Source organism: Magnolia sinica, chromosome 8 (assembly GCF_029962835.1).
Source record: "Magnolia sinica isolate HGM2019 chromosome 8, MsV1, whole genome shotgun sequence".
NCBI lineage: Eukaryota > Viridiplantae > Streptophyta > Magnoliopsida > Magnoliales > Magnoliaceae > Magnolia > Magnolia sinica.
The window spans coordinates 68,548,503-68,558,791 of record NC_080580.1 but is presented as its reverse complement, the minus strand read 5'-3'; the positions used below and the strand labels follow the sequence as shown (position 1 = coordinate 68,558,791).

The window sequence follows — 10,289 nt, the reverse complement described above, 5'->3', positions numbered from 1 at the left end:
GTTTATTACTACATCACAACCCTATACTTGGGGAGTGAACAAGTTTTTGGCGCCGTTGCCGGGGACCGACGGTTACGTTTTTCTGAAATTAATTAGTTTTAGAATTAAGTTAGGATTATGATTTTACTTACTTTAGGATAGAAGTTTTTATTTTATTCTATTTTTAGAACTTAACTTGTTTCCTGTTTTATAGGATCTGGACATAAGTTTCTAAATTGGTAATTCCTTCCTAATCTCTCTACTTTTTCATATTTTTAGAATTAGGGTTTAAATTTTAGAAATTTTCTAATTCTGGCACTTTTAGAATCTAATTTTGTTTCTTAATTTATTTTTAGAATTCTTTAGAAACTAACCTTCCTATTTTATAGGCCTTTAAGATAGAAATTTCTAAGTCGGTAAGCTCCTTTCCTACTTTCTATTTTGCAGTTCTCTTTTAATAATTTACTTTCTAGTTTAGATCTTTCCTAATTTATTTTAGAAATTTTCACTTTCTTTTAAGAATACCTTCTTTTAGAAATTAATTCACTGTTATTTTTCTTTTAAAGGATCCTTCTTCTCTTTTTAGAATCTAACTTATTTTTGTTTTATTTTTGCAGGTTTTTAACTTAGGACTCCAATTTGGTAATTCCTTTCCAACTCTCTCTTTCCTGCTAGATTTTCTTTTCCTTTCTTGGGGTTAAGTTTTCAATTGAGGGCTGCGAGTGTTTTCATGCCCAAGTGGGCCCGTGACGACACTCGACGTCTCTTGACTGAAGGAGGATTGGTTGAGGGGTTGACTATCCATCGCAGGACTAGACACCGCTCAAAATCCCCTGAGTTAACTGAGGTAATGGCTGAAGACCAACCTCCTCCACTTCCACCCAGGGTGGAGGATACCCAAAATGAGAATGAGGTGCAACAGGCACCCCCGCCTCATACTTTACGAGATTATCTACAACCGGCGGGAGTGAGTATGCCCTCATGCATGATTTTTCCTGAAAATACAGGACAAATGGACATCAAGCCAGGAGTTATCCAACTCCTTCCCAAATTCCATAGACTTGAATCAGAAAGTCCATATTTACATTTGAAAGAGTTCGATGAGATTATAGCTACATTATGTTTTCCTAATGTATCTGAGGATACAATTAGGCTGAAACTCTTTCCTTTTTCCTTAAAAGAGAAAGCTAAGACGTGGTTACATTCACTGCGTCCCAAATCCATTGGCACATGGAACGATATGCAGAGGGAATTCATAAAAAAATTCTTCCCACATCATAAAACGATTACCCTCAGAAAAGCGATCATGAACTTTGCCCAAAAGGAAGATGAAACATTCTTCCAATGTTGGGAAAGGTTCAAAGATTTGGTCAGTTCATGCCCACAACACGGATTTGAAACGTGGCGCATTACAAATTTTTTCTATGATGGATTGACATCTTCCATGCCCCAAATGGTCGAGACAATGTGTAATGGAGAGTTCATTAATAAAGATGTCGACGAGGTGTGGGACTACCTCGACAGTCTGGCTGAAAAAACACAATCTTGGGACTATTACCCAAAGTCGAACACCACGTCTAGGCCGACTCAATTAAAGGAGAAAGGTGGATTATATCTCTTGAAAGAAGAGGATGATCTCAAGTGTAAAGTGACTACGCTCATAAGGAAAGTTGAGGCCATGGAAGGAAAGAAGGATAAGGTCAATGAAATTGTTTGCGGCATCTGTGATTGCAACATTCACACAACTGAAAACTGTCCTACAATACCTGCCTTTCGAGGAGTGTTGAATGAACAAGCCAATGCCGTAAATAATTATCAAAGACCTTTTACTGGACCTAACTCCAACACATATAATCCTGGCTGGAAAAATCATCCGAACTTCAGTTGGAGAAGTGGACAAACGGCGACTCCTCCAGGTTTCTTCAATCAAAATCCAAATCAAGTGAAACCTCAAGAGGAACCGGTTCAAAATCCCATACAAGAGCTGGCTCAGGCAATGCGAGGAATCACAGAATTTATGCAAAAGATAGATTCTCGTATGACGGTTATAGAAAAGGGGATGCTTCCTGCACAACCTCTCCCCAATCCTAAACCGCAATACGAGAATAATGATCCCAGCTCTTCAAACCAGATGGGGCATGCTAAATCCATCACCACTCTTAGGAGTGGGAAGATCATTGATAAAACTCTTCCAGTTAGGCCCGAAAAGCCCCAAGAACCAAAAGAGGACAACAATGATGGATCCAGTGATGCCCCACAAAAAGTAGAACCGGAACTTCTAGAGAAGCCAGTTGCTCCATTCCCCCAACGGTTGGTTTCACCAAAACCTCTCTCTAACTCTCAGGATATACTAGAGGTGTTGAAACAAGTGAAAGTCAACATTCCTCTACTTGATGTCGTTAAACAGATACCTTCATATGCCAAATTCCTGAAAGACTTATGCACGACCAAAAGATGAAAAATTATTCAAAAGAAAATCTTCTTGACTGAGAAAGTGAGTGCCATCCTGAAGCAAGACGTGCCGCAGAAATTCAAGGACCCCGGTAGCCCAACCATATCATGTGTAATCGGGAACCATCGAATTGATCATGCACTTCTTGACTTAGGAGCGAGCGTCAATTTGATTCCCTACTCGGTATACAAACAGTTAGGTTTGGGTGAATTAAAACCCACCCTAACCACACTACAACTTGCTGATCGCTCTGTTCGTGTACCAAGAGGGATAATTGAGGATGTGTTGGTCCAAGTTGATAGATTTTACTACCCTGTAGACTTTATCATCCTGGACACTGAACCCATCAATAACATGAGCACTCAGATTCCTGTCATTCTTGGTCGCCCATTCCTTGCCACGTCAAATGCCATTATCAATTGCAGGAATGGTATCATGACTATGTCTTTTGGAAATTTGACATTGGAGTCAAATATTTTTTTCAATAACGGCAGCAACTCAGAGGATGATGACGATTTCCACGACATTAACATGATTGACTCTTTCGTGGAAGATACGACACCTCTGACCTTATCCTCCGACCATCTAGAGACGTGCCTGGCCCACTCCCATGATTTTGATGATGACATGATTAGGGAGACGTGCGCCTTGCTTGATACTGCACCGGTACTTGAAGTTAACCGATGGAGGCCACAATTTGAAGAATTACCACAAACTGATGTAGTGCCTCTACCGTCTAACCTCAAGCCGCCGAAGCTTGACCTAAAACCTTTGCCCTCTGATTTGAAATATGCATATTTGGGTCAAGATGAGACATACCCGGTGGTGATCTCTGCCCACCTGGAGAAAGAACAGGAGAGTATGCTTATATCTACTCTCATTGAGCATAAAGGAGCCCTGGGATGGACGATAGCGGACCTCAAAGGAATCGATCCCTCGATTTGTACTCACCACATATATCTTGAGGATAATGCAAAAACCGCTCGGCAACCACAACGTAGACTAAATCCAAACATGAAGGAAGTGGTTAAAACCGAGGTTCTTAAACTACTGGACGTGGGTATTATATACCCTATATCTGATAGTCAATGGGTGAGTCCAACTCAAGTGGTCCCTAAGAAGTCCGGAATCACCATCGTAGCCAATGCTAATAATGAACTCGTGCCGACTAGAGTCACTACTGGTTGGAGAATGTGCATTGACTACAGGAAGTTGAATACCGTCACGAGGAAAGACCACTTTCCTTTACCATTCATTGATCAGATCCTTGAAAGGTTAGCTGGTCATTCCTATTACAGTTTCCTTGACGGGTATTCGGGCTACAACCAGATAGAGATAGCCCCTGAAGACCAGGAAAAGACCACATTTACATGTCCCTACGGCACCTTTGCCTATCGAAGGATGCCATTCGGACTATGTAATGCCCCTGCCACCTTTCAGCGATGTATGCTTAGTATCTTTTCTGATATGGTAGGGCAATATCTAGAGGTCTTCATGGACGACTTCTCTGTTTACGGTCCATCTTTCAGCAAGTGCCTGGAAAGCCTTAAATGTGTGCTGAAAAGATGTGAAGAAAAGAAATTGGTACTTAATTGGGAGAAGTGTCATTTTATGGTTCAGAAGGGAATTGTCCTTGGGCATATCATCTCGTCCAAAGGAATCGAGGTAGATAAGGCAAAAATCGATCTTATCTCTAACCTACCTCCACCCAAGAACATCAGAGACGTGCGATCCTTCTTAGGACACGCAGGATTTTACAGGCGATTCATAAAGGACTTTAGTCTTCTTTCTCGTCCTTTATGTAATCTTCTTCAAAAGGATGTTCCGTACGAGTGGACTGAGCAGTGCCAGGAAGCTTTCACCAAGCTTAAGGGCACGTTAACCACTGCACCTATCATGCAGCCACCCGACTGGAGCCTTCCTTTTGAGCTTATGTGCGACGCTTCTGATTATGCTCTTGGGGCGGTCCTAGGCCAGAGAAAAGATAAGAAGCCCTACGTCATTCATTACGCAAGTAGGACTCTAAATCCTGCCCAAGTGAACTACTCGACTACGGAAAAGGAACTCTTAGCCGTAGTGTTCGCCTTGGACAAATTTAGGTCCTACCTGATCGGATCCAAGATCATTATCTATACAGATCATGCGGCACTGAAGTATCTTCTTTCTAAGAATGATTCTAAGCCCCGCTTGATACGATGGATCCTTCTACTCCAAGAATTTGATTTGGAAATTAAAGATAAAAAGGGAGTAGAGAACGTAGTGGCCGATCACCTTTCTCGCCTTAATACCTCTGATTCCCTTGAGGCGACCCATATCAATGATATGTTCCCTGATGAACAACTGTTCAGAGTCTCTCATTCACCTTGGTTCGCTGATATTGCTAACTATCTTGCTACAGGTGCCATACCGACACAGTGGACTGCGCAAGATAAGAAGAAATTCTTCACCGAGGTGCGCAACTTTTTCTGGGACGATCCTTATTTATTTAAATATTGCCCAGACCAAATCTTAAGGAGATGTGTACCAGACGATGAGCATCAGAGCGTCATCTCCTTCTGTCATTCAGAGGCCTGTGGTGGTCACTTCTCTGCTAAAAAGACCACGGCCAAGATTCTGCATTGCGGCTTTTACTGGCCCACTATGTTCAGGGATACTCATGAGTTTTGCAAAGCTTGTGAGCATTGTCAGAAATTGGGAGCATTGTCCCGTCGAAATATGATGCCTTTGAATCCCATCCTTATCATTGAAGCATTTAATTGCTGGGGCATCGATTTCATGGGACCATTCCCCCAATCGTTTGGAAATCTGTACATTTTGCTCGCCGTGGATTATGTCACTAAATGGGTCGAAGCGATTACGTGTCGAAAGAATGACCATCGCACGGTCATTAAATTCCTAAAAGAAAACATCCTTTCTCGATTCGGAACGCCTCGAGCCATCATTAGTGACGGGGGCTCACACTTTTGTAATAGACCATTCGAGAGCTTAATGAAGAAATACGGTATCTCTCATAAGGTGAGCACCCCATACCATCCTCAGACAAGTGGACAAGCTGAGATTTCCAATAGGGAGATCAAACACATTTTGGAGAAAACGGTTAACCCAGATCGTAAGGGTTGGTCAATCCGATTGACCGATGCCTTATGGGCATACCGTACTGCCTTTAAAATCCCTATTGGAATGTCTCCCTTTAGACTTGTCTATGGGAAGGCTTGTCACTTACCTGTGGAGCTGGAACATAAAGCGTACTGGGCGATCAAAAATCTTAATTTCAATCTGGACAACGCTGGCTCGCTACGCAAACTTCAATTAAATGAACTTGAAGAAATTCGGAATGATGCGTACAATAATTCGAGAATTTACAAGGATAAGATGAAAGCATTTCATGACCAACACATTTTACGAAAATCATTCACGCCTGGTCAGAAGGTCCTTTTGTACAATTCGCGATTACATCTCTTCCCGGGTAAGCTTCGATCTCGTTGGACCGGCCCTTACATTGTTGTTACTGTTTTTCCTCATGGGGCCGTTGAGATAAGAGATCCCGACAATGGTAAGGAGTTTAAAGTCAATGGACATCGATTGAAACCATTTGTCGAGAAATTTGATTCAGAGGACATGTCCATGCCTCTGACTGATCCTGTTTACCAGGATTAATCTCCTAGTCTGATGGAGGTATAGGTAAGGTTATCAAGATTGATTAATTCATGGTCCATTCTTGTCTAGTTGAAGACGTTAAACTTAGCGCTCCTAGGACGCAACCCAAATTTTCATTCCATTTCACTTTTCTCATTCATTAGTTCAATGTTTGTGGGTAACATTACTGCAAACCCTCACGAGACTACAACTCGTCCACTAGGGGTAACCTAGGGGTTTAAAGGCTTGTTGCATGCGCTAAATGCAATCGAGAGCACCTGCGAAAGTGGTATAGGTAGGATTTTATTTTTGTTAGTTTTGTGTCACTTTCTCTCTTGTGCTAACCGGATTCCATGCTGCGATCTCTTGGAAAGTCTCTCACGATTCATCATCCAGGTACTATCTTCCCTTCACTTTTTCTTTACTTTTGTTGTCCTATGCGCATTCCATACTCATATCCTTTACATTGAGGACAATGCAGCTTTTAAGTTGGGGGTGGGAGATTAGGTTACCTAATCAGTATTTTCTTGAGCAAAAATTGTGAAAATTTTTAAATTTTTTTCTGGACTTTCTGGTGAATTCAAAGTGATTTGACGACCATCTTTGATTTAGAATTACAGGATATGGAATGTTGGTGATTTACTGCTCTTGGATTCAGTTGCTCGTTAGATTTCACAGTTAAGTTTAATTATTAATCCATGATTAGAAGTTGTAAACATTGATTGAGTCATGATTTCACATGTCACATCTCGCTTACACATTAAGATTTCAGTTTGAAACTGAATGGTTAATTTGGTGATCAGTAAGCATAGAAGGAACCAACTTGAACAATTGCCCGTCATGATCAATTAAAAGGAAAGATACCGTTGAAAAAGGTTAGGCAAAGAATCTTCACTATAGGTTTGCTCCCTATAGGTGAGGACTTAATCCCCTTCTTGTTGTTTTTAGTGTTTAAAAAACAAAAAAAAAAAGAGCTGAAAGAATGAAAAGATGATCTTTGAGGCAAGCTTTGGTTATTATGAATTCTCTTGTTGGTTACCAACGATATCCTGAAATAAAGAATTGAATATTAATGTTGACAGTTGGGATTACACTTTACACCTGTGGAACTCAATGTTTAGGATTATTCTAATTAAGGGACTAATACTTTGAATTTGGTTATGAAGTTTATCGTGTGTTTGAATCTAGGAGAGAGTAAGGCCCAACATTCATGAATTGTTGAATTCTAAATATCTGGATTGTTTTCCAAAATCACTTGAGTTCATAGAAATTCTCCTGTAATTCTCAACTTATTTTTCGCATATTTTGCTCGGGACTAGCAAAATGCTGGTTGGGGGTTGTGTTGAGGGTCAAATATTGCATATCAGACCCATTTAGTGCATGGATTTACAAACATAATACCGTTTAATGGCTGATTTAATTGTGTTTGTGATGCAGAATGTATTTACAAGCATGGACTGAAAAAGGGTGGTAAATGCATGGATTTGACGCTCCAGGAGCACCAAGGCAAGGAACGGACTCTAGAAGACCAAGAGCGACGGAATTATACACCAGGGGTCCGCGGAAATCGAGGAATTGAAGCTCAAATGGCCTGAAAAGTGTCCAGAATGCAAGATCATAGGGTTCCCACCATCTGATCAGTTCGAAACTCCATACGTAGCCTGAGGACCAAAAATTAACCGCACACGTCAAATTTCAGCCATTGGATCCTCGTGAAAGTGGCTGAACTAACAGATCAGTCCATAAAATCTTGATTTGGGGCCCACCTGCTATCAGGATACGCTTCATATTTGGTCCCCACGGTTAAAATGAGATGGAAAAAGAGATGAACGGGGTGGATTTTTCACATACATCATAGTGGACCCCACGTGTACATGTGGGAGTGCACAGGCGGTGCACTCCCGCAACACACCGGGCTAGCCGCCCGGTCAAAACGGGTGCTGACCCGTCTCTCCGTAAGATAGCCAGCGGACGGACAGCGGCCATCCGGTTTTAAGTTGTGGGGCCCATACATCGTTCAAAATGCAGATCTGGTCCGTCTATTCGATCCTTTGGACGGCCAAGACCAACGTATAGGTGTCCGTTTGCCACCTTACAAGCAGTTGTGTGGAGATCTCAACAGAACGGAAGATGGACGGTAAATTGGGAAATTCAATGGACCGCATCAACGGACGGCAAAAACTACTTCTTCCCGACCGAAATTCCGAGAGGAATCTGGTGGATGGCTTGGATTTCTCATTTGAAGCTTATTGTGGACCCCACCATTGTCACAGCGTAAAGAATACGCAAGCCCTGTTTACGCAGTCCGGAAAAACCCGGATTTTCCGAGCTATTGTGTATCCATAGAGAGGGTCGGATGGCCAATCCGAACCGTCCAAACACTACAAAGCTGGGTCTTCAACCTCACCATGCAGTCAGATTCCAAGGTGAGGAGGTTCGCTATTCCAGAAATCACTCCAAAAAAACAGGCTGTTTGCGGTTTCGCTGCGAAAGAGGAATGCGTGACTCCTTGTTCTCTTCTAACTTTCGCACCGACTCCAGCATGCACCCACGGCCATCTCTGTTGTCTATAAAAGAAGAAGAGAGAAACAAAAGGGAGGGGGAGAGGAAGTTTTTTTGAGACAGGGAGAGAGCTAGGCAGAGGAAAACGAGGAGAGCACTGAAGCAGTTGCTGCTGCTGTGCACGGCTGGGTTCTGAGATTGCAACATGGGTTGCTGCTGAGAGAGGAAAAGAAGAAGGAAGGAAGAGAAGAAGGAAGGACAGGGATCCATAGCTGCGACGTCAGGAGCAGATATAGTAGAGCTGTTTTCCCTTTTCTTTCTATTTTTTCTCTTTTTTTTTTCTTTATTTTATTTCTGTTTAATGGATCTAGCCTAATCATGTGTGGCTAAACCTCTTAGCTAGGGCTAAGAGGTGAAGCTTGTAGCTTGATGGGAGATTTTTCTGCTTGTGCCTTTTGTTTAGACTGAAGTAAGATTGATTTGAGTATAATTAAGGGATTGTTTTCAGTGTTTAATGGTCTGTTGTGACTGAAATTACAAGAGGTCTGTGATAACTGTAAGCATGTTCCTTTTCTTTTATATGCATGACGTCAGGAAGCCCTGTTGTTCACCATCGTCCCATGGGCATGGTAGGATGACAGTACCCTTCCTAACCTTCATAGCATGTTGATTAGTTGGTAATTAGTTTAATTCTGTTGTTTGCTGTGTCTCCTGGGCATGGTTTGGTGATGGAATCCATTCTAATTCATATACTTTTCACCCCTTTAAAATTATATCAGAGGAAGTTCAGTTTAATTTCCATGATTCCTGATGCAGGCAAAAGATCTCTCTGATCCCTACAAGTGGATCCTCTGAATCCCTAGTTTCCCTTCTCTGAATTCCTTAAGTAATTATCCCACAAATATTTCTTAAATTCTAATTGGATTAGATTTCATCTTAGCCTAGTTCTAGATCTGGTTGGATTCAGATAAAGTACAGGTATCAGTCCCTGTGGATTCGACCTCGGTCTTACCGAGTTTATTACTACATCACAACCCTATACTTGGGGAGTGAACAGGATCGTCCTCTCAAGTGATTGCCGTCGATACCTTCATAAATTTCTCACGTGACGTGCCGGCCTCGCTAGGTCGTAAACATCGCAGGAGCGGTGCGAAGAATCTTTTCTTGTATAGGATCCCGTTGAGCATAATATAGCGGGCGGCTCAGATCTTCAGTCGTCGGGCCTCGGCTCGTCCTCAGGCAACTCACTGCTCTCGAGATACCAAATGATAGGATCAACCCAAATAGGTTCCAGGTTAATGGGAGAGCATGGCTGCAAAGTCAGTCTTGTCAACGCTCGGCTTGGCAGCATACTCGATCGGGACGGACTTGGGGACACTACGCCAAAACTGAGAAAAAAGGATGGTCCAAAACTGTCTCAAATGACCAAAAAGGACGGTGATGGACCGTCGCAAGGGCCGTCAAATTTTAACGTGTCGTATTACTTAAACGACGGTTGAAAATTGTCATTCTTATTGACAAAAAAGGATGGTCATAGACCGTATGACCGTCCTTAAAAAGGACGGTCATGGACCGTTTCTTATGAGCCTTTAAAGGACTGTCATAGACCGTCTCTGATGAGCCTTCAAAGGACAGGTATGGACCGTCCTTTAAAAGGACGGTCATGGACCGTCCTTAAAAAGGACTGTCATGGACCGTCTCTTATCGCCATTCAAAGGAC

The 10,289-nt window shown here is 42.2% G+C and overlaps 1 non-coding gene across 1 annotated transcript; it reads right to left on the bottom strand.

Annotated features, from left to right (window-relative positions):
• Nucleotides 1–1,267: 1,267 nt before the first annotated feature.
• On the bottom strand, nt 1,268–1,374 carry LOC131254681 (small nucleolar RNA R71). The gene has a single exon (XR_009175802.1). It is a non-coding gene; the product is annotated as a small nucleolar RNA R71 (small nucleolar RNA).
• Nucleotides 1,375–10,289: the final 8,915 nt, after the last annotated feature.